Below are 25,277 nucleotides of genomic sequence, written 5' to 3'. Positions count from 1 at the left end.
GTAAATAACAACAAATAAGCTAAAATGAAATACAGCGAGTGCGGAATAATATGAAAACTTCATTAATTACTACCACCCGGATCTGGAGTCACAACTCACGAGCTACTATGATTTACTACAAACAGAGTCTGAAAAGGAAAAATACATTGTTTTGGAGTAAGGAAACAGTAAATGATAAAAACTAGGAAGAGACTCCAGGGTCTGCGGAAGCCAGCAGATCTACCTTGGTCTCCTGACAGCAATCCAAGCTGCTAAGCCTCACGATCAGCTAGGACCGATACCAAAATCTGCTCAAGAAGTGCAAAGTGCAGTATCAGTACAACCGACCCCGTGTACTGGTAAGTGTCGAGCCTAACCTCGACGAAGTAGTGACGAGGCTATGACAAGACACCCACATAATAAACATGTGCAAATAACAGTATATGTACAAGAAAACAATAGTAACAACTAAACATGTACTATTGGAAAGGGGGAACATGCTAAAGGGGCACAGGATATAGGAGATACAGCGGAAATGATAACCAGAACAGTTAACATGCTTTTAACCAGTGAAAAACAACTAAACACAATGAAGAAAATTGCACGGCATCACCCTTCGTGCTTTTACTCTCAGCCTCACAATATAAATCAATAGATACGGCACGACATCACCCTTCGTGCATTAACACTCATAAGATGGCACGATATCACCCTTCGTGCATTACACTCACAACATGGCATGGCATCATCCTTCGTGCACTAACACTCACAATATGGCACGACATCACCCTTCATGCATTAATACTCACAATATGACACGACATCACCCTTCGTGCAATAACACTCTCCCTTACCATAATGCAATGAACAAATAACAACAAGGAGATAGAATAACAAGTACAAGCCTTACTTCAACATTTGGTTCCACAATACCAACCTCAACTCCGAAATCAATACTCAATTATCACCAGAAGATCCATAAACATGATAAGAACAATCAATTTAACAATACTAGTCTAAACATGGATAACATGAATAAAGGAAGCTATAATTGCAAGAAACCAAGCCCCCACCCGCATGCTTTGACCCGACTATAACGCATAAAAACTCGTCACCTCACATATACGTTGTTCCCCAACATCTAAACATGTAGCAAATAGACAAACAAGTCCTATTCCCCTCAAATCAGGGTTAGACACGACACTTACCTCGCTCCAAAGGCCACTCAATGCTCAATTACCGCTTTTCCTCTAGAATGCACCTCCAAATCACTCGTATCTATCCACAAACGACTCAATAATATCAAATATTTCTAAAAAAATCAATTACAATGCATAAATTTAGATTCCCCAAACTTCCCCCCCAAAAGTCAAAAATCGACCCCGGGCTCGCTTGGTCAAAACCCACCCAGAGCCCGATTATATAATTCATTGTGAAATCCGACCTCAATTCGAGGTCTAAATTCCAATTATGCAAAAATTCCTAATTCTATCCAAACCCCCAATTTCCACCATGAAAATCCTAGATTTTAGGTTGAAAACTCATGAAATGTAATGGGTAATTGAAAGAAAGTAGGTTAGAATCACTCACCAACAAATTGGAGAAGAAAATCTTTTGGGAAAATCGCCTCTAGGTCTTCTAGTTTTGAAAGAATGGCAAAATCCCGTAATTGGGACTGTTTTAAGTCACTGGCGTCAGGTGTTCATCGCGTTCGCGTGAAACCTGATGCGTTCGCGAAGAGCATGGCCCAATTGGCTTACGCGATCGCGAGTAACTCCATGTGTTCGCGAAGGTCTAGCCCGCCTCACCTCCGCGTTCGCGAGACTGGGCTCGCGTTCGCGTAGAGTTACCTCAACTCCCCTGCCCTGTCTATTTAACGCTACACGTGTGGCTGGTCGTGTTCGCATAGAGCAGGCCCCCTAATGCTCCGCGTTCGCGATCATGTACAACAAAATCTCCCCCAGCCCATTTTACCCTTCGCGATCGCGGGAGTATATTTGCGACCACGAAGAAGGAAATACTAGAAACCAGTAGAAGTGAAAACCAACAAATTTTCTAAGTTCAAATCATCCCGTAGCCTATCCGAAACTCACCCGAGCCCTCGGGGCTCTAAACCAAACATGCACACAAGTCCTAGAACATCATACGAACTCGCTCGCACAATTAAAACACCAAAATAACACCTAGAACTACGAATAAGACACCAAATCAAATGAAATTTTCAAGAAAACTTTAAAACCTCTATTTTCACAACCGAAAGTCCGAATCACGTCAAATCAACTCCGTTTCTCACCAAATTTGACAGACAAGTCATAAATATTATAGTGGACCTGTACCGAGCTCCAGAACCAATATACGAACCCGGTATCAACAAAACCAAACATCAGTCAAAATCTTAAAATCATTAAACTTTTAAACTTTTAATTTTTCATAAAAATTTCATATCTCCAGTTAGGGACTTTAGAATTCGATTCCGGGCATACGCCCATGTCCCAAATTACAATACGGACCTACCGGCATCATCAAAACACAGACCCGGGTCCGTTTACTCAAAACGTTGACCAAAGTCAACTCAAATGGTTTTCAAAGAAAAATTTCATATTTTCACAGTTTTTAACATAAAAGCTTTCCGAAAATATGCCCGGACTGCGCACACAACTCGAGGAGGGTAAAAGTGAGATTTTTAAGACTTCGGACCACAGAATTAGGTTTTAAAACATTAGATGACCTATCGGGTCATCACAGTTTTTTTGCTTTTTTGTCACAGGCGAAGTAGTATTTAAATAATTAAAAAAGATAACAAAAGTTCCTAACATGATTGCATATATATATATATATATATATATATATATATATATATATATATATATATATATATATATATATATATATATATGTATTTAACTAACATAGTCAAATATAGAATAAAGTTACCATATGCTATTGGTATTAGCTTGCCACTTGGCTTAACCACAATGTCAATTATATATGGTAACTTTATTCTTTTAATCACTTGGATTAATATTTTTTTGGTATAATCATTTGGTTTATTACTATTTTACTATAGAAGTATGGAATCAAAATTTTCTAATTTATTCTTATAATATTTGATCTAACATTTTTACCTTTTAGTATGACAATATCCCTTTAACATAATTATTGTACAATAATATAAGTTTAAATTACAATAAATAATAATAATAACAACAACAACAACAAATTAAAAACAACAATAACAACAATAATAATAAATAAAAATACAGTACATTCATTAGTATATTTGTTACACCCCATGTTTTCGTACGTAAAAATACGTCGTAAGTCAGTTGATGTATGCTCGAAAATTAGATCATCTTTGAAAGTATATAAAGTAAGTTAATCATGTTACTTTGGAGGTTATAAATATTTAATATCATGAACTTCAAGTACCAAGAGGGGTTGTAAGGTTTAGAAGCTAAACAAATCGAAGAAAATAAGTTTCATCGAAACGGCAAGTTAGCAATGTTATAACCCATACTTTTGGGGTGATACTAGGGTTATTAACATGATAAGGAGGTGATATTATGAGGTATTTTAGTAGTATTAAAGTCGTGTGTTGACTTTTGAAGTCAAACGAGTTAGGAAATAAAAGTCAACCAATGTTGTCTCAAGTTACGTTCATAATTTTACTTAAATTTAGGTCTAATGTTACTGAGATTTTCTCATATTGTAATTAGAATTATGGGGTGATCCACCCACCAAATTGAACATCTACAAGTCTAGTTTCCAAGGCATTAAACCTTTCATCAATACGACATCAGAGTGGATAGATATTCATATTTTTTCAAGACTGCCCAAGCAACTCCCTTTGGGACCCACAAGGTCGGTTGAAGTTTATATTGATATATAAAGTTGTAGCCTTCGTCTCCAAGGCTCATTTCCACCCAAATCACACCTAAAAAAGTCTCCCTAGACATCCAAAATACATTCTTATGGTTTTGAAGCAATTCCATCATCCGCAACTCAAAATAAAGACGTGAACACATCAACGCTATCCTTACGACATAGGTAAGATTTTGCCATCCCCCTTTCTCCTTATAGCTCGTGTTTTGGAAAGGTCTTCATGGATAAGGAATATTTTCACCTCTGTATTTTAGTTATAGAAGCATAAGTAAGGGTGTGGATCAAAGGGAACAAGGTTTGGAGGCAAGAACACAAGAGGTATGTAGGGATTTCGTTTCGTTTTCGGCATGATTTGGTTTAGCTATGTTTTAGCCTTTCCTCTTGATATTTAAAGGGGGTTTCAAGGGAAATTTCAGCATGTTTGGTTGAAATTTCACAACACAACAAAAACAAAAAGGGCGAATTGCCCATTTGGCCTATGCCATCTGGACATCCGTTTGTTCCGTTCCTTTGATATTTTTTTGTATACCTAAAATCCATATGATCCTAATAGCTTCACTTAAGCATATATAAGATTAATTATCAGGTGTTGATACTTAGATTATTCCTAAATCATATTTAGACAATCATGTCACAAGTTAGCCACTATGAGTTGACATTACATTCATAGTTCCGTTTTGTCGATAATATGACACTCTTGTGGATAAATGGATCTCCTTTAGTTTGATGTTATCATCTTGGCCAGATATCCATTCCCGTGTATATTGTGGTGTTTGCTGTTGTTTTTGGGGATCATCTAGTTTTAGGGGAAACTCTGCCGAAATTTTTGGAAATTCAAAAAGCTGGACAAATGTGATGACCCGATAGGCCATCTAGAGTTTTAAACCTTAAATCTGTGTTTCAAAGCCTCTGATAGTCCTTTAAGAATTTCTCGATTTGCGTGAGCAGTCCGGGTATTTTTCTGGAAGGCTTTTATGTTACAAATATGAAATTCTGCCTTAAAAATCTATTTGATTTGAATTCGGTCAACAATTTGAGCAAACAGACCCGGATCCATATTTTGTTGGTCCAATGGGTCCGTATCGTGATTTGGGACTTGGACGTATGTACAAAATCAAATTCGGAGGTCCCTAGCTTGAGTTATCGCAATTTGTTGAAAATTTAAAGTTTAAAGGTTTAAAGAATTTATAAATTGGACTGATGTTTGACTTTGTTGATACCGGGTTCAAATTTTGGTTCTGGAACTTGGTATAGGTCCATTACATTATTTATGACTTGTATGCAAAATTTGATGCAAAACGGAAGTGATTTGACGTGATTCGGACGTCCGATTGTTAAAATAGAAATTCTAAAGTTTTCTTGAAAATTTCATTTGATTTGGTGCCCGATTCGTAGTTCTAGGCGTTATTTTGGTGTTTTGATCATGCGAGCGAGTTCGTATCAGGTTTTGACTTGTGTGCATATTTGGTTTGGATCCCCGAGGGCTCGGGTGAGTTTCGGATAGCCTACAGACCTTTTGAACTTAGAAAGTTTGCTGTTTTTTAACTTCTGCTGGTTTCTGGTGTTTCCTTCTTCGCGGTCGCGAATATACTCCTGCGATCATGAAGGGTAAAATGGGCGGGGGGAGATTTTGTTCTACGCGAACGCGAAACCTTGGTCGCGAACGCGGAGCATTGGGGGACCTGCTCTACGCGAACGCGACCAGTCACACGCGAATGCGTAGTGTTAGATAGGATGGGCAGGGGAGTTGAGGTAACTCTACGCGAAAGCGAGCCCAGTATCGCGAATACGGAGGTGAGGCGGGCTAGACCTTCGCGAACGCATGGAGTTACTTGCGATCGCGTAAGCCAATTAGGCCATGCTCTTCGCGAACGCGTCAGGTTTCACGCGAACGCGATGAACACCTGACGCCAGTGATTTAAAATAGTCCCAAAACAGGATTTCTTCCATTTTTCATAAACACTTCATTAAAGCTCGGCCTAGAGGCGATTTTGAAGGGAAAACTCAATACCAATTCATTGGTTTGTACACTTTAACTCATTTTCTTCCATTTCTAACATCACCCATTAATTTCTAGCCCTAATCTTTGTCCTTCCATGGTAGAAAACTAGGGATTTAGGAAGAATTGAGAGTTTTTGCAAATTAGAAATTTAGACCTCAAATTGAGGTCGGATTCCGAAACTAATTACATAATCGGGCTCGGGGGTGAATGGGAAAATGGATTTTGGTCCGAACTTCAGGTTTTGACCAAGCAGGCCCGGGGTCGATTTTTGACTTTTTGGGGAACAGTGTGGAAATCCTAAATTTATGCATTGTAATTGATTCCTTTAGCAATATTTGACATTATTGAGTCAATTATGGTTAGATACGAGTGGTTTGGAGACGGATTCTAGGGGAAAAGCTCCGGTAGAGATTTGAGTCGACTTTTGGAGTGAGGTAAGTGTCGTGGTTAACCTTGACTCGAGGGATTAGGACTTGTTTGCCTATTTGCTACTTGTCTAAATGTTGGATACAACGTATATGTGAGGTGACGAGTACTTATGCATTATTTTTGGGTTAAAGCATGCGGGTGGGACTTGTTCCTTGTAATTTCTTTCTTTCTTTGATCTTAATATCCATGCTTAGACTAGTTAATTACTAAATTGATTGTTCTTTCCGTACTTATGGACTATATGTGATAATTGAGCATTGTTTCTGAAGTAGAGATTGGTATAGTGGAACCATTATTGACATAAGACTTGATCTTGCTTATTCTATCTCCCTGTTGTTATATGTTCATTGTGCATTGGTAAGGGAGAGTGTTAATGCATAAAGGGTGATATCGTGCTGTATTTGAGTGTTAATACACGAAGGGTAATGTCGTACCATATTTGAGAGTTAATGTACGAAGGGTGATGCCGTGCCGTATCTATTGTTCATGATGAAATTGAGAGTAAAATCACGAAGGGTGATGTCGTACCGTATTTATCATTTTATGGTGAGATTGAGAGTAAAAGCACGAAGGGTGATGCCGTGCCCTTATTACTATTTCATGGTGAGGCTGAGAGTAAAAGAACGAAGGGTGATGCCATGCAGGTTTATTCATTATGCTTGTTCATTTTGTTGTTTGAAGGCTTATTGACTGATTCTTGTTATTATTCCCTGTTGTAGTTATCATATCTTGTACCCTTTTTGCATGTCCCCTTCCCACTAGTACCTGTTAATTCTTTATTTGTTGTTATTTTGTACGTATATTTCTGTATGCACAGGTTTATTCACGTGGGTGTCCTGTCATAGCCTCATCACTACCTCGTCGAGGTTAGGCTCGACACTTACGGAGTACATTGGGTAGGTTGTACTCATACTAGACTTTGCACTTCTTGTGCAGATTTTGGTACTGGTCCCAGCTGTCCGTGAGGTGTATCAGCTCGGATTGGCGTTCAGATACTCGAGGTAGATCTGCTGGCATCCGCAGACCTTGAAGTCCCCTTCCATTTCCCCTATTTACTGTTCTTTTCATTCGAGAAAGTTGTATTTATTACAAACCAAATTTTGTAGAGATTCTAGAAGCTCGTGAACTTGTGACTCCAGATCCGAGTTGTACTTTGATATTATTGGTTTTATGTCATTTGTATTCTGTTTTAGTTTCTCTTCGGCTTAATTGGTCTTACTTAATTGAATTGATTAAAAATTATCTTAAAGATCCTCTAACGTTGGCTTGCCTAGCAAGTGAAGTGTTAGGCGCCATCACGACCCCAAAGGTGGAAATTCCAGGTCGTGACAAATTGGTATTAGAGCACTAGGTTACTTAGGTCTCACGAGTCATGAGCAAGCTTAGTAGAGTCTGAAGGATCGGTACGGAGACGACTGTACTTATCTTCCAGAGGCTATGGAGTTTAGGAACAAATTTCACTTATATTCTTCTCTGTCGTGCAATGTTATTCTATCATTGCTGATTGAACTTTTCTATTCTTGTCCTCCCGCAGATGGTGAGAACACGTGCTACATCTTCAGCTGGACAGCATCCAGAGCCCCTAGTGGTAGCTCCTACTAGGGGCAGAGGACAAGGCCGAGGTCGCGCCAGAGGCCTAGGCAGGGGCAGAGCTCAGCCTAGAGCTCGAGCAGTAGCAGCAGCAGCTGTGGAGCCTCAGGTAGATTTTGATGATGAGGTTCCAGCTCAGACTGTACCTGGTGGACCAGCTCAGGTCCCGGAGGTGTTCATCGCCACCCCAGTGCTTTAGGACGCTCTAGTTCATTTGGTGGGCCTTATGGAGAGTGTGGCCCAGGTCGGTGCATTTCCTGTGGCACCAGCCGTCTCTCAGGCTGGGGGAGGAGCACAGACTCCCACTACTCACACTCCGGAGCAGATGACTCCCCAGTATCAGTCTCCAGCAGCCCTGCCAGTTGGGGTAGTTCAGCCAGTTGTTGCGGTATAGGCCGATGATAGGTCCGCCATGTCTTCTGAGGGCTTATTGAGATTGGACAAGTTCACAAAGCTCTTCCCATTTCACTTCAGCGGTACAACTTCCGAGGACCCACAGGATTATCTTGACCGCGGCCATGAGGTGCTGTGGAACATGGGTATAGTTGAGACCAATGTGGTCGATTTTGCTGTATTTCAGATGATGGATTCCGCCAAGAGGTGGTGGAGAGATTACATGTTGACTAGACCAGCTGGGTCACCTACACTTGGGAGCAGTTCTCACAGCTATTTCTAGAGAAGTTTCTCTCTATCACTTTGAGAGAGGATTACCGCAGGCAGTTCGAGCGTCTCCAGAAGGGCAGTATGACTGTTACTCAGTACGAGACTCGTTTTGTGGATCTAGCCCGTCATGCTCTCTTTCTTCTTCCTACTGAGAGAGAGAGGGTGAGGAGGTTTATTGATGGACTCTCTCATCCTATTAGGCTACAGATGGCCAAGGAGACCGGGAGTGAGATTTCCTTTCAGATGGCTGCAAATGTTGTTAGGCGGATCGAGGTGGTTCTTGATCAGGATAGGGGCAGGGGTCTGATAAGAGGCCTCGTCATACCGGTGGGTTCAGTGGCGCCTCGTCCGGAGGCAGGGGTACTTTTGGTAGAGGCCATCCTCCCAGGCCGTATCATTCAGCGCTCCAGGCATCTCACAATGCTTCAGGTGGCCATGGTCCTCATATGACTCATCCCGATCAGCTAGCCTACAGTGCACCACCAGCTCCTGTTAGTGTACCTTCGCTCCAGAGTTTTCAGGGTGGTTACTCAGGTCGATAGAGTCAGTTTCAGGGTCAGCAGTCACAGCAGTCAAGGTCCTGTTATACTTGTGGTGACCCGAAGCACATTGCTAGATTTTGCCCTCGGGCACCGGGCAGCTCATAACAGTAGGGTTCTCATGTCATGGTTCCGACATCGGTTGCTTCACCGCCTGCTCAACGAGATAGAGGCAGGGGTCAGGCAGCCAGAGGTGGAGGTCAGGCTGTTAGAGGTGGAGCTCAGGCCGTTAGAGGTGGATACCATCCAGTTAGAGGTCGTCCCAAAGACGTGGTTCAGAGTGATGGGCCCCAGCCCCGATGTTATACTTTCCCAGCCAGGCCTGAGGCTGAGTCATCTGATGCTATTATCACAGGTATTGTTTCAGTTTGCCATAGGGATGCTTCAGTTCTATTTGATCTGGGCCTTATTCCTACGTGTCATCCTATTTTGCTTCATATCTGGTTGTGCCTTGTGATTCTTTGAGTGCTCCTATGTATGTGTCCACACCTGTGGGATATTCAATTATTGTAGATCGTGTCTATCATTCGTGTGTGGTTACCATTGGGAGTCTTGAGACTAGCGTAGATCTCCTACTTCTCGATATGGTAGATTTTGATGTCTTCTTGGGTATGGATTGGCTATCACCTTATCATGCTATATTGGATTGTCACGCCAAGACGGTGGCCTTAGCCTTGCTGGGGTTGCCTCGATTAGAGTGGAGGGGGACTCCTGGCCATTCTACCAGCAGTGTTATCTCTTATGTGAAGGCTTGGCATATGGCCGAGAAGAGGTATCTAGCTTATTTGGCTTATGTCCGCGATTCTAGTGCGGAGGTTCCTTCCATGGATTCAATACCAATTGTTCGTGAGTTTCTAGAGGTATTTCCTGCAGATCTTCCTGGGATGCCACCCGACAGAGATTGTTGCACCCCATATTTTCGTACGTGAAAGTACGCTATAAGTAAATTGATGAAAGCTCGGAAATGAGATGTTACATCCCGCATTTTCGTACATTAAAGTTTAGTCGTAAGTTAATCGACGTAAGGTCAGGAATGAGATTATTTTGAGATTATAAGTATTATGCTATTTCAAACATGTGATAAGTAAATTCGTGAAGGTGAGAGGGTAAGCGAATAGAAGAAAATGAGTTTCGTCGAAGTTTGACATTTTGTGATAAAATACGGTCCAAGCTATAATACCCCGTATTTAAGGACCAGTGTCATACAAGGTACCACATGACCATGATAGTAAGGTATATAAAGTGTGTTAAAAGTGAGTAGTATTTTAAGTAATTTGAGATAATTTTTAATTATGTGGATTATTGGTTTAATGGGAGATTAGCAGTATAATTAAGAATTTGGTGGTTAATTATTGGGGTGGATAAGCATTAACGTGGCAGCAAGTAGGGATTCAATATTGACTAGGAAAGTCTTGGAGCTAGGTGGTAAGATTCGAGAATTCTTTGGCCAAGTAATCCTAGAAGTGGGGCCCACCCACTTTGATAAAGAAATAACCCCCCTACATCATTAAATGGAAATGGAGATGCTTGCTTAATTTACGGATGGGAATTCTCCAAAAAGAATTCATATGAAACCTTACAATGCTATAGCAGTGTGAATTACAAATTCTAAGGGAGCCCGATATAATCTTTCTCAAGAACATCATATGGATTTTTCCCTACTTCGATTCGCCGTTACGTGTTTCGTCGCGATTGGCGTGTGTTAGAGGGATTGTCAAGAGAATCAGTTCAGGTATGTTAAGGCTATCCCTTCTTTCTTTTGGCATGATTCATATGATATAAACGAAACGAGCAAATGCACAACTTTCATAAATGACTCTATTCATAGAAGTGCTAGGGGTGCCTATGTTCTTGATTCCCCATGTGTCTTATTATTATATCTTCTGTTCATGGGTCTTAGAAAAATACGTAGTTTATAAAGTTTATCTGAAGGCATATTGATCTTATGACATTCCGAGAAATCTTATTAACGTATTTCTTATACATTTCATTCATTTATACATGTACATTGAACCATGATCATATGGCATTATATACGCGTATATTATATGTATATGGGATATGGGAAAAGGTTATGGCGTTATATACGCATCACCACCTGATCAGCTGGTATACGTTGATGATTTGCCCACAATGGCCGAGATGATATGATAGGATGCCCACAGAGGCTTAATGATGTTATGCACGCATATACCTATGCATGGTACAACATTTATACGCATATGCATGACATTATAAGTATGAAATGATTCACAAAGCTATTCAGACTTACATGTTGAGTATTTTACTCCATGATTCTCTATGTCTTTTATTTACTGATTTTCATTCCTTACATACTCGGTACATTATTTGTACTGACCTCCCATTTGCCCGGGGACGCTGCATTTCATGCCCGCAGGTCCCGATAGACAGGTTGAGAGTCCTCCAAGTAGGCTATCAGCTCAGCGAAAGGTGTTGGTGCGCTCCATTTGCTCCGGAGTTGCTTATTTGGTTAGTATGATTTGGACATATATTGATTAGTATAGCGGGGAATTGTCCCAACCTCTATGGTATTTATCTACTCTTAGAGGCTTGTAGACATATGTCATGTACGCGAAAGATTGTATGGCCTTGTCGGCCTATGTTCAGTGTACGAGTGATCATTTTGGACTTATAGGCTCGTCTGTCATATGTATAAGTTTGTATTACATGTTGGTTCGTCCAATGTTGAGTATTTTCTCCTGTTTTATTCTACTTTTCTCACGACAGCCTCTCTGGCTTATTTACCTATAATAGTATGATACGAAAAGATACGTTACGTTGGTACTCGATTGAGTAAGGTACCGGGTGCCCATCGCAGCCCATCAATTTGGGTCGTAACAAAAGTGGTATCAGAGCAGTTCTGTCCTAGGAAGTCTACAAGTCGTGTCTAGTAGAGTCTTGTTTATTGGTGTGTTGTGCACCACACTTATAAGCAGGAGGCTACAGGGCATTTAGGATTGTCACTCTTTCTTCTTACTCTAGATCGTGTGGTGGAGCTCAGTTGTAAGAACTCAATTTTCTAAACTCTATTTTATTCGTAATACAACGATACCTACATCTAGAAAGACAGTTGGTAAGAGATTAAATATTGCTATGGAAGAGTTGAGTCAGAGGAACTCGATTTTGCATCATGCTTATGATGAATAAATGTGAGGTCTTCAGCAGAACATGTGTATACTAAGACGTGTAAGCTTCTTGATAAGGATCCTTAAGGCAAGAATATCTATCCACTCGTATGGTAAAAAGGAATAAGAGAATCGGAAGGTAGACATAAGTTTCAGTAAGTAAAAGAAGCAAGGTAAAGGAGGGTACGAGATACCCAGTTAATGAAGATTATCAATATTACAATTCGGGTAGAGAAATATAAGCATTTTGGGTTACCTTCAACAGTAACAAATGTATGTACAATTAGCCACACCCATCTCAATTATGCCTTATGGGAGCTGACAGATATAGTTTAAGAGAAGGATGGAATATCAGGATCAAGCTGGGGTTAGAGTAACCCAAAATTATGGATGGATTGTTAGCATTAGTTGACATTTCCAAAGGATATTGCAAATGTGCTAATAGATCACCTTGTGAGACACCGAGATGGTGCACTCTAAAATAGTACAGCTAGATATGAATACTAGAATGTTCAAAAAAATTAATTATTACAAAGACAGGCACTGGAAGCATGGAAGGGATAAATATTATCTTAGTATGGCTCCCGTCCCTAGTAGAGAGAGAATGTTAGGCAACCCGAAGAGCTAGTGGTTGGAACAATGGGAGCTAAAAGCAAAAGAATATCTTGTTGAAGTTTTCAGAATAAAGTGATAGACAGAAATGTTAGGAGGGAAATAAGAAGAGAGTTAATGAAGCATTATGAGTAAGATGTGATACATGGACGACAACGGTAGATCAAAAAAGAAAAATGATAGTATTACATAATCTATAGTCAAGGGAAGGAAAAGATGAGAGGTGACAGGCCTTAAGACAACAAAAGAGTATAGGCCATAAAGTCATATCCTCATTTCGAGAAATAAGTTCATGACTCTAACGTGATTACCAGAAGGAAAAGTTTTCCAGAATAATAAAAATCAGTATGGGCTGGTGAACAAGATAAACTAAACATAAATTAGGGATTGAGTGATTTGATAATAGTCAGCATCATGAGAATTTCAAAGATTGCGTTCCTGCAATAATAGAATGGACGATAGAAGAATAACCTTTAAAGGCCATTCAGGAAGACGCTTCCCTAAAGCAAGCAATGTGAGCAAAGTTAAGCTTAAGGGACTATGTGTACCAGTTATACTAGGTGTCTCCCTCGTGAGTAAGGAATTTTGTTATCCTTGGTACAAAAGAATTACCACAAGGCGAGTAAGGGTCGTCGATGATGTCAAAAGACACCAAAGATAAAGAGGTAAAACATCTATAGGTAGATCGTCATAACGCTAAATCTTAGCACTCCCCTAAAGGAGGGAATATGGAGTGATGTGGCATTAAGTCAGAGTTAAGTGGTTCTAGTAACTATGGAATGGTAAAGAAAGAATGCGATAAAAATGAAAAGGGGATGAGATTGCACTTATTCAAATCCTACAGATATGCTACGATTCCAGAACATTATGCAAGCACGACGTCAAGGAGAGGAAGTAAGGGTTCCGGCCCAGGATGTTATTGATAAAGAAGGAGCCAGTGCGAGACGTAAGTTAAGACAAATGAAATAACCCAAGAAAGATTACGCAGAATATTGATATGAGAATGGGCCAACGAATAGTTAGCAGTTGATTCAGGAAGAGCCTAGTTATGGCTAGACAAGAGGATACAGACAAATCAACAGATCGTGCAAGATAAACATAGTGAACCCCAACATAGTGAATCAAGTCTCGCAGATAATGACATCGTGACCCTTGAGAAATATTCAGATATGAGTTGGGGTAGTTAAAGATACCGTATGAGTGTTACGGAAATAAAATAGAGTGCCACTGGAAAGACAGTCAAAACTTCAGTTTAGAAACAACCGTACAAGCACAAGGGCGTGGAAGTAAGTAACTAAGGATAATTATAGGCGCGGAAGGACATCAAAAATTCCGCCGAGTATACGATGTAATAAGCTCGTAGCTTTACAAGAGTCAGAGGGTCTTCCCTAAATACTACAATGAAAGACTAGCTGAGGAAATAAGGAAGAAGACTTCAACCTAAGTATAGTAACTTGAAGAAGAAATGGTCATGTAAAAACAGTCTCACTACAAATATTGTATGCACGCAACATGGGGGCAGAAAGACCAGGAAAAGTAATTGCTTACATTTAAATATAGCTTAGAAGGAATGAAACGAATTATTTAAGCAATGATCCAGAGTTAGTTATGTTATGAATTCACTTAAGATTTCGGAGTATTATTCATGCAACATATATGTTGACAATCATACAGCCGTAGAAGAATCCAGTATGAGTTAAAAGAAAGAATTGAGTCCAGGTCATAGACAAAGGATTGAATTGTTAAAAGATTATATCATGGTTATTCCATAGCATCCATGAAAGGCTAAAGTAATAACTAATACCATGAGCCGCATATCGGAAGATAGCTTAAGCCTACATAAAGGCTGATCAGAAGGAAGAGGAAACTAAAGAGTTACATCAACCAAGTAAATCAGGAGTCTGATTATTGGACCCAGAAAATTATAGAAATCGTGATTGAAAACATTGCAGAATCACCCTTAATATCAGAGGTACAAGAGAGATATTACAACAACCGTATTCAATAACAGCTCTACGATAAAGCCAGTTAGAAGAGTACCAGCCTCATAAGAAGTCAGTATGAAGCTCCCACCGGATTGTGTATGCACCAGAGGTGCAAGTATTATAATAGAGCTTCAAGTTGTGGATGTGAATTATACCTATGTGGAAGGGAGGTCATGAAAGAAATAGAAGATGTGATGCGAGATTTTAAGGTGAATAAGGTAAAGGTGAACAACATACGAGATACTCAAATGCAGAAGGTTGTGAATAGTCCATACTTCGGATAGAAGGCTAGGAGCGCTGGGATTCAGTATCCAGGAATGATAGCAGCGTCGTCAGTGGCATGTCTTCCAACCCATGATTTCTAGGTACTGAGAGGTCTAGTTAAGAGAGCAAAGAAGAGTTAGAAATGATGTGATGTCTCGCTTGATGTTCCATAATAACACAAGGAAATCTATGGTGCAAGCAAGTTGAAGGAAGATAGCGAGTAATATAAATAGATATGTGTAGGTCGCAAGCTAAAGTATGGTAAAACAACAAAGCTTAAGGAAGACAGGAGTAAGGATAAGAAAGGGCGAGTGAGAAGGTGACGAGAATGGATAAGTCCTCAGGATTTAGCCCATAAAAACAAGAGAGCTAATGGTTTCTCTAAGTTATAGAAAGTTCAGTATAGCCTGAATAAACTCAAATGAGTCTAAGACTAATAGCATTTAGAAGAGATGGAATGCTACCCTGGTAATAGAATGAGGGTGTAATTGTGATAGATAAAGGATAACGTTTGGGCCTTCGATTGAGTAATGATTTGAAGAAAAAAAGGGGATTTCAAGCACTTCAAATGTTCGTCGATGCGACGTGAGCCCTAGTGACACTATATTACATAAGAGGTTTCAAGTTATCAATGGTAGATTATAGATCAATATTGAGGTGAATCAACAATGGATGGATAAAAGTTACAAAGTATGAGATGAGATTAGGCCGTCATTCTTAAGATGAACAGTAACGAGGAAGCATTAAAGGACTTAGATTTATACATATGGGATAAGCAACGAAGAGTAACCTGGAGTTTGGTAGCAGACCTCAGTAACCTGGAGTTTGGTAGTAAACCGAAGTAAGAGTTATGGTATAGTATGACCTACTTAGATGTAGTAAAGCCATAGACGCTCAGAGGTACAACTTGTCATAATTCTGTATATGTTCACAAAGTGAGGCCTAGAGATTAGCTAAAGGCTGGATGAAAAATGAGAGAAGGGTCGCATAGGTGCACATACAAGGAAAAAGCCGTACAAGCTGCATGACAGAAGGTAGCAACAGTTATGAGTTGGAAGAATTCCGACCACAGGCCGTGGTGTGAGAAAGCGGCCTAAAGGTGGGAATGCCCTGGACTTTGGATTTATTCACAAAATAGTTGCCTAGATGGCAAGGACAGTAGTAAAACCATTCGTAAGAGATATTCGGTTATGAGACCAATAAATGCATCAGCCAACATTCGAGGACGAATCTTCCAAAGGGGGGAATGATGTTACACCCCATGTTTTTGTACGTGAAAGTACGCCATAAGTAAATTGATGAAAGCTCGGAAATGAGATATTGCATCCCGCATTTTCGTACGTTAAAGTTTCGTCGTAAGTTAATCGACCTAAGCTCGGGAATGAGATTATAAGTATTATGCTATTTCAAACAAGTGATAAGTAAATTCGTGAAGGTGAGAGGGTAAGCGAATCGAAGAAAATGAGCTTCGTCGAAGTTTGACATTTTGTGATAAAATACGGTCTAAGCTATAATAACCCATATTTATGGACTAGTGCCATACAAGGTACCACATGACCATGATAGTAAGGTATATAAAGTGTGTTAAAAGTGAGTAGTATTTTAAGTAATTTGAGATAATTCTTAATTATGTGGATTATTGGTTTAATGGGAGATTAGCAATATAATTAAGAATTTGGTGGTTAATTATTGGGGTGGATAAGCATTAACGTGGCAGCAAGTAGGGATTCAATATTGACTAGGAAAATCTTGGAGCTAGGTGGTAAGATTCGAGAATTCTTTGGCCAAGTAATCCTAGAAGTGGGGCCCACCCACTTTGATAAAGAAATAACCCCCCTACATCATTAAATGGAAATGGAGATGCTTGCTTAATTTACGGATGGGAATTCTCCAAAAAGAATTCATATGAAACCTTACAATGCTATAGCAGTGTGAATTACAAATTCTAAGGGAGCCCGATATAATCTTTCTCAAGAACATCATATGAATTTTTCCCTACTCCGATCCGCCGTTGCGTGTTTCGTCGCGATTGGCGTGTGTTAGAGGGATTGTCAAGAGAATCGGTTCAGGTATGTTAAGGCTATCCCTTCTTTCTTTTGGCATGATTCATATGATATAAACAAAACGAGCAAATGCACAACTTTCATAAATGACTCTATTCATAGAAGTACTAGGGGTGCCTATGTTCTTGATTCCCCACGTGTCTTATTATTATATCTTCAGTTCATGGGTCTTAGAAAAATACGTAGTTGATAAAGTTTATCCGAAGGTATATTGATCTTATGACATTCCGAGAAATCTTATTAACGTATTTCTTATGCATTTCATTCATTTATACATGTACATTGAACCATGATCAGATGGCATTATATACGCGTATATTATATGTATATGGGATATGGGAAAAGGTTATGGCGTTATATATGCATCACCACCTGATCAGCTGGTATACGTTGATGATTTGCCCACAGTGGCCGAGATGATATGATAGGATGCCCATAGAGGCTTAATGATGTTATGCACGCATATACCTATGCATGGTACAACATTTATACGCATATGCATGACATTATAAGTATGAAATGATTCACAAAGCTATTCAGACTTACATGTTGAGTATTTTACTCCATGTTTCTCTATGTCTTTTATTTACTGATTTTCATTCCTTACATACTCGGTACATTATTTGTACTGACCTCCCATTTGCCCGGGGACGCTGCATTTCATGCCCGCAGGTCCCGATAGTCAGGTTGAGAGTCCTCCAAGTAGGCTATCAGCTCAGCAAAAGGTGTTGGTGCGCTCCATTTGCTCCGGAGTTGCTTATTTGGTCAGTATGATTTGGACATATATTGATTAGTATGGCGGGTCCCTGTCCCGACCTTTATGGTATTTATCTACTCTTAGAGGCTTGTAGACATATGTCATGTACGTGAAAGATTATATGACCTTGTCGGCCTATGTTTAGTGTACGAGTGATCATTTTGGTCTTATAGGCCCGTATGTCATATGTATAAGATTGTATTGCATGTTGGGTCGTCCAATGTTGAGTATTTCCTCTTGTTTTATTCTACTTATCTCACGACAGCCTCTCCGGCTTATTTACCTATAATAGTATGATACAAAAAGATATATTACATTGGTACTCGGTTGAGTAAGGTACCGGGTGCCCGTCATGGCCCATCGATTTGGGTCGTGATAGATATATTAACTTCTGTATTGATTTGGCTCCGAGCACTCAGCCCCTTTCTATTCTGCCATACCGTATGGCCCCGCCAGAGTTGAAAGAATTTAAGGAGCAATTGCTAGATTTGCTTGATAAGGGCTTCATTAGACCTAGTGTCTCGCCCTGGGGTGCGCCTGTGTTATTTGTGAAGAAGAAGGATGGGTCGATGAGGATGTGCATAGATTATCGATAGTTTAACAAACTCACCATCAAGAACAAGTATCCATTGCCGATGATTGATGACTTATTTGATCAGCTTCAGGGTGCCAAGGTGTTTTCGAAATAGAGACTATATTCTCGAACACTCATATTACCCTGCTTGAGGGGTAGAAACTGATCGACTCGAGCCTGTCAGATCTCCCGCGGTAAGTACTGGTCAAGGAAGGCATCTGAAAAATTCTCCCAAATAGCTGGAGGTGCATCACGTCCCCTGGACCTCTCCCATCCCTCGTACCAAAGGATGGCTATATCTCGGAGTCGAAAAACTGCTAGCTCAACTGCCTCTTTCTCCGTGGCATGCATAACACGAAAGATCCTGTGAAGCTGATCTATGAATTCATGTGGGTCCTCCCTCTGATCTCTCCCCCTAAACTCTAGGGGACTCAAAGCAATAAACTCTCAGACCCTTTAACTCCCAGACCCCTCAGAAGATCCTGCACTATCGGGTGCCCTGGCCTGTTGGTGGGTAGCTACCAACTGTGTCAACAAATGCACCGCACTCCTCAAGTCCTGATCTGATGGAAGCAGAGGGGGAACTAGATGTGCGGTCTCCCTAGGAATCTCCTCAGGTGGTGGAGGAGCCGGTAATGGCTGAGTAGGGGTCTCTCCCTGGGCCTCCGATTGGGCCCCATCTACTGGGGGTACCCTGCTGGTCCCCTCACCTACTGTTGTATCTCTCCTCTAACTAGTCGTAGTCTTCCTAGTCACCGTCATCTGTGCATGCAAACGCCAACACATAAGTTTAACTCAAATTTCCTATAACTCAGTTCTATAGCACAATTTAGATTTGAAAGAAGGGTAACCAACTCCTAAATGCCCTGTAGTCCCCTGCTTATATAATGTGGTGCACAACACATCTATAAATAACACCCTACTAGACACGGCTTGTAGACTCCCTAGGACAGAACTGCTCTGATACCACTTTTGTCATGCCCCGAACCTGTGGGCGAGACCGGCACCCGGTGCCTCACCTATACTTGCGTACCAACTTGCGACTAAAGGAATCTGAACATATAATGTCATACTTTGGCCATGGGCCACATTGCAAGATAATTTTCAAAGCAAAATATAAAACTGAATGCAAACCAACACTGACTAAACATCAATATAAAGATTGGCCGACAAGGCCGTCATAACTACAACAGCTGACAAACCAACAAAATATATATACAAGGCCTACAAGCCCAACATACTGCACTAACTGACAGGTTATGTCTACAAGCCTCTACTGATTGATGTACTGTGATCGGAACAGGGCCCCGACCTACCCATAACCTATATACCTATATACACAAGATGTACACAAAATTCTCGACCCGACAACTCCAAATGACGTGGAGCTTACTGATGAAGCTGAACTCGGGCAACACCTACTGAGGAGGTCTACCCGTCTGTCTATCTGAACCTGCACGCATGAAATGCAGCGCCCCTAGAAAGAGAGACATCAGTACGAAATAATGTACTGAGTATGCAAGATAATAAAATAACTGAAAGCTGAAACTGAATTGATAATATAATAACTAAAAGTAACTGGGAGTCAAAGATGATCTGGAGATATACTTACCTGTTGATACTGACTCAACTCTCTCAATATAGTAAATAAAATAGATGTCCGGCCCTATAAGGCTCGGAACATGTAACTGCTTTGCCGTAGTAGGCTCGCTCATAGGCGCTCGGCCATACTAGGCTCTGTATCTCGGCCATGCTAGGCTCGCTCATAGGCGCTCGGCCACAGTAGGCTCGGTATATAACTTACCATTTGATCAGAGGTTGCCCATTAGGGGCCTACCCACCGATTATAGCTCGGTGGTGGTGGAAATACTGTAATACTTTATATATATATATATATATATATATATATATATATATATATATAGACCCTCTGCTCTCTTGACTGGAAGAAGACAATACTCAATTGAATATAAAGTCCCGATACGGGAGAATACTATAACTTATGAGACTAGGATAGTGTATATAAATTCGGGAGTATGAACTTCTCTTTATGCCTCGTTATCAAACACATGTAATTACGAGATCATGCCAAAATGAAGGAAGGGCTTAACCTTAACATACCTGGAGTAGGGAAAAATTTGTATGATATTCTTGGGAAAGATTGCACCGTACTCCCTTAGAATCGCAAAATCCCGTTGCTATTACGCAGTAAAATTTCGTATGAAATCTTTGCTTAAGATCGTTACTTTGCTTTGCTGCTCAAGAAATTCTCAAGCATCATCCCATTTTCAATTAAATGAGTTCTACTAATATTCTAGTAGTAGTAGAGAAAAGGAAATAGTTTCATTTTGTCTCCAAAAGTGACATGATTACGTGGGACTTTTTGATCACACATGTGCTATACTTTTGATCAAAATGTTTTGTCAAGCCTCCAGCTAGCTAATCATAAGAGAACCCCTTCTTTAGGTGTATCCACGTCCACCTACTAAGTAGTGATTAGTCATTCTAGCTACTTACACGTGGATTAATGCCCACATAATTAAGAATTATCTCAAATTACTTAAAATACTACTTACTTTTAACACACTTTATACACCTTGCTATCATGGTCATATGGTACCTTGTATGGCACTAGTCCATAAATACGGGGTATTGTAGCTTGGACCGTATTTTATCTCAAAATGTCAAACTTCGATGCAATTCATTTTCTTCGATTTGCTTACCCTCTCACCTTCCTGAATTTACTCATCACTTGTTTGAAATAACATAATGCTTATAATCTCAAAATAATCTCATTCCCGAACTTACGTCGATTAATTTACGACGAAACTTTAATGTACGAAAATGCGGGATGTAACATCCTTACCCCTTAGAAACATTCGTCCTCGAATGTTTACTCTTAGATACTTTGGGAAAATGTTGCCAGAGTCTCCTCCGTACACTAGACTAAAACCAACCTGTACACAGCCAGAAAACATACTATACATGCCACACATGGCCAATGTCTATAAATAGCAACACTTGGCCTCACACAGCTGTCCATCATAAATTCTGAATGTAAAAAATAAGAGCTTACCTGATGACCTACTGGCCTGAATAGAGCTGTGCTGAAGTATTCCAGCTCGAGCCATATCTTCAGTTTGAAATAGGTGGGGGTATTTAGACTTCATTTCTTCCTCCGCTTCCCACGTCATCTCTTCCACATTCTTGCTTCTCCATAAGACCTTCACGGAGGCTACCTCCTTATTCCGTAGCTTGCGGATTTGTCGGTCTAGGATGGCAACCGGAATTTCCTCGTATGACAAGTCCTCCGTAATCTGTACATCATCCGTGGGCACCACTCGGGTAGGATCGCCAATGCACTTCCGTAACATAGATACGTGAAAAATCGGATGGACAGATTCTAATTTCGAGGGCAATTCTAACTCATAAGCTACTTGGACCACTCTCCGAATGATCCTATAAGGCCCAATATACCGTGGTCTAAGCTTGCTTTCTTGCCAAACCTCATCACGCCCTTCATAGGTGACACCTTTAAGAATACCCAGTCATTAACCCCGAACTTTAAGTCTCGTCTTCGCACGTCAGAATATGACTTCTGACATATCTGGGCTGTCAACAGTCGCTCCCGAATAAGCTTTACTTTCTCTACGGCTTGCTGAACCAGGTCTGGCCCATGTAACCTAGATTCTCCAACATCAAACCATCCTATAAGAGTTCTGCACTTACACCCATACAAAGCCTCGTACGGAGCCATTTGGATATTGGAGTGGTAACTGTTATTATATGCAAACTCGATAAGAGGTAAATGTTCATCCCAACTTCTTTTAAAATCTAACACACATGCTCGTAATATATCCTCGAGCGTCTGAATTGTGCGCTCGACTTGTCCATCAGTCTGTGGATGAAAAGCTGTGCTGAGATTCACCTGACTCCCTAGACCTTTCTGAAATGACCTCCAAAAATGTGTTGTAAACTGGTCCCCACGGTCAGATATAATAGATACTGGTACTCCGTGTATCCGTACTATCTCCTTAATATATAACTTTACATAGTCTTCTGCTGTATATGTAGATCTGACCGGTAGGAAATGAGCTGATTTTGTGAGCCTATCGACTATCACCCATATGGAATTGAACTTAGGATGAGAACGAGGTAAACCCGTGATAAAGTCCATGTTTATTGCCTCCCATTTCCACGTCGGGATCTCTATAGTCTGCATTAGCCCTCCGGGTATCTGGTGCTCTACCTTCACTAGGATGAATGGAGTACCACGAATAATGTGCCTCTGACATAATCCGGTATCGTAGCCCTGCTATATCTGGAACACACAGACGACCCCTATATCTGAGAACCCCATCTCCCTTGAGCTCTAACAATGGCTTCTTCTGCTACGGAACTCGCTCTCTCAACTCGACCAACTCTGGGTCCTCATACTGCCTCTCCTTTATGTCAGCTATGAGAGATGATTTTGCAGTATTTTAGAGTACAACTCCACCATCTCCAAAGTCTACTAACCGAACCCCCAAACAATCCAATTGATGAATTTCTCTAGTTAATTGTCTTTTCTCGGCCTCTACATGTGCTAAGCTACCCATAGATCGGCGACTCAAGGCATCTGCTACCACATTAGCTTTGCCTGGATAGTAGAGAATGTTAACATCGTAATCTTTTAATAACTCAAGCCATCGCCTCTGTCAAAAATTTAACTCTTTTTGCTTGAAGATATATTGTAGGCTTTTATGATCTGTAAATACATCAACATGAACGCCATATAAATAATGCTGCCATATCTTAAGTGCATGGACAACTGCGGCTAACTTGAGGTCGTGGGTCGGATAATTTCATTCGTGCTTCCCTAACTGCCTTGAAGCATATGCAATTACCTTCCCATGTTGCATCAGGACACATCATAACCCGACACCTGAGGCATCAAAATACATGGCATAACCATCTGGACCCTCTAGAAGTGTTAGAATTAGTGCTGAGGTCAACCTGTTCTTAAGCTTTTGGAAACTCTGCTCGCAAGCCTCTGACCACTGAAACTTAGTTGCTTTCTGCGTCAACTTCGTCAATGGTGCCGAAAGGGAAGAAAAACCCTCTACGAACCTTTGGTAGTATCCCGCTAAGCCTAGAAAGCTACGAACCTCTGTCGAAGTGGTATGTCTAGGCCAAGATTTCACAGCCTCAATCTTCTGATTGTCTACCTTTATACCTTCATCGAATACAATGTACCCCAAGAATGCTACAAACTTCAACCAGAACTCACATTTAGAAAACTTAACATATAATTTACTATCACGGAGGGTTTGGAGTATCGTTCACAGGTGGTCCGCATGCTCATCTTCTGAACGTGAATAAACCAGAATATCATCAATAAATACTATCACGAACAGATCTAAAAATGGCTGGAATAGGCTATTCATCAAGTCCATGAATATGGCAGGTGCATTCGTCAACCCGAAGGACATGACAAGGAACTCGAAGTGGCCATATCGAGTCCTGAAGGCTGTCTTGGGAATATCTTTCTCCCGAACTCTGACCTGGTGGTACCCCGACTTCAAATCTATCTTTGAAAAGCATATAGCCCCCTGCAACCGATCAAACAAGTCATCGATCCTTGGAAGTGGATATTTATTCTTAATAGTTACCTTGTTCAGCTGCCTATAATCGATACACATCCTCAGAGTCGTCTTTCTTCCGCACATACAGTACCGGTGCACCCCAAGGTGAGGTACTGGGCCTGATGAAACCTTTCTCTAGCAAATCCTTTAACTACTCCTTCAACTCCTTCAATTCGGCAGGTGCCATTCTATACGAAGGGATGGATATTGGTTGAGTTACCGGAAGCAAATCGATGCCAAAATCAATCTCTCGCTCTGGAGGAATACCTAGAAGTTCATCTGGAAATACATCTGCGTACTCTTTGACTACTGGAATAGACTGAAGTGTAGGTATCTCAGCATCTGCATCTCTAACTCGCACAATATGATAAATGCACCCTTTTGCGATCATTTTCCTCGCCTTCAGATAGGAAATAAACCTACCTCTGGGTGTCACTGTATTACCTACCCATTCAAGGACTCACCCAAAAAATGAAATCTGGCTGTCTTTGCTCGACAATCAACTGTGGCATAGCAAGCTGCCAACCAGTCCATGCCCATGATAGCATCAAAATCCAATATCTCTAGCTCAACTAGGTCGGCTGAGGTCTGACGACCACAAACTGTCACCGTACAACCTTGGTAAACTCGTCTAGCAATAATCGATTCCCCGACCGGTGTAGATACTGCAAAAGGATCACTTAGTATTTCAGGCACTATACCAAATTTCCCCACGACAAATGGGGTAATACAAGATAAAGTAGATCCTAGGTCTATCAAGGCATAAGTATCGTGAGAGAAAATGGTCAACATACCTGTCACAACGACTGGTGAAGACTCTTGGTCCTGTCGACCCGCTAAAGCATAGCTATGATTCTGGTTACTACCTGAACTAGAACCTCTACCTCTACCTTTACCTCTACCAGTCGAAGACTGAGACTTGCGCGCATACATACATAAATGATCTTGTTGTTGAATTCGCTAGTTGTGCCATACCCCTAGAATCTCTATTTGGGCAATCTCGCATCATATTCCCCGGACGTCCACTTGTATAACTAGCATCAAAATCGGCTCGGCATTGGCCCAAGTATCCTCTACCACAGATGTCACAGCGTGGCGGAAATTGGCGGAAATGACCATGTCTGCCCTGAACCTCGCTGTCGCTGCAAACCCGACACCCGTGAGCTCT

Source organism: Nicotiana tabacum, chromosome 24, assembly GCF_000715075.1.
Source record: "Nicotiana tabacum cultivar K326 chromosome 24, ASM71507v2, whole genome shotgun sequence".
Classification (NCBI taxonomy): Eukaryota; Viridiplantae; Streptophyta; class Magnoliopsida; order Solanales; family Solanaceae; genus Nicotiana; species Nicotiana tabacum.
The sequence above is the reverse complement of the archived record's forward strand: the minus strand, read 5'-3'. Positions refer to the sequence as shown.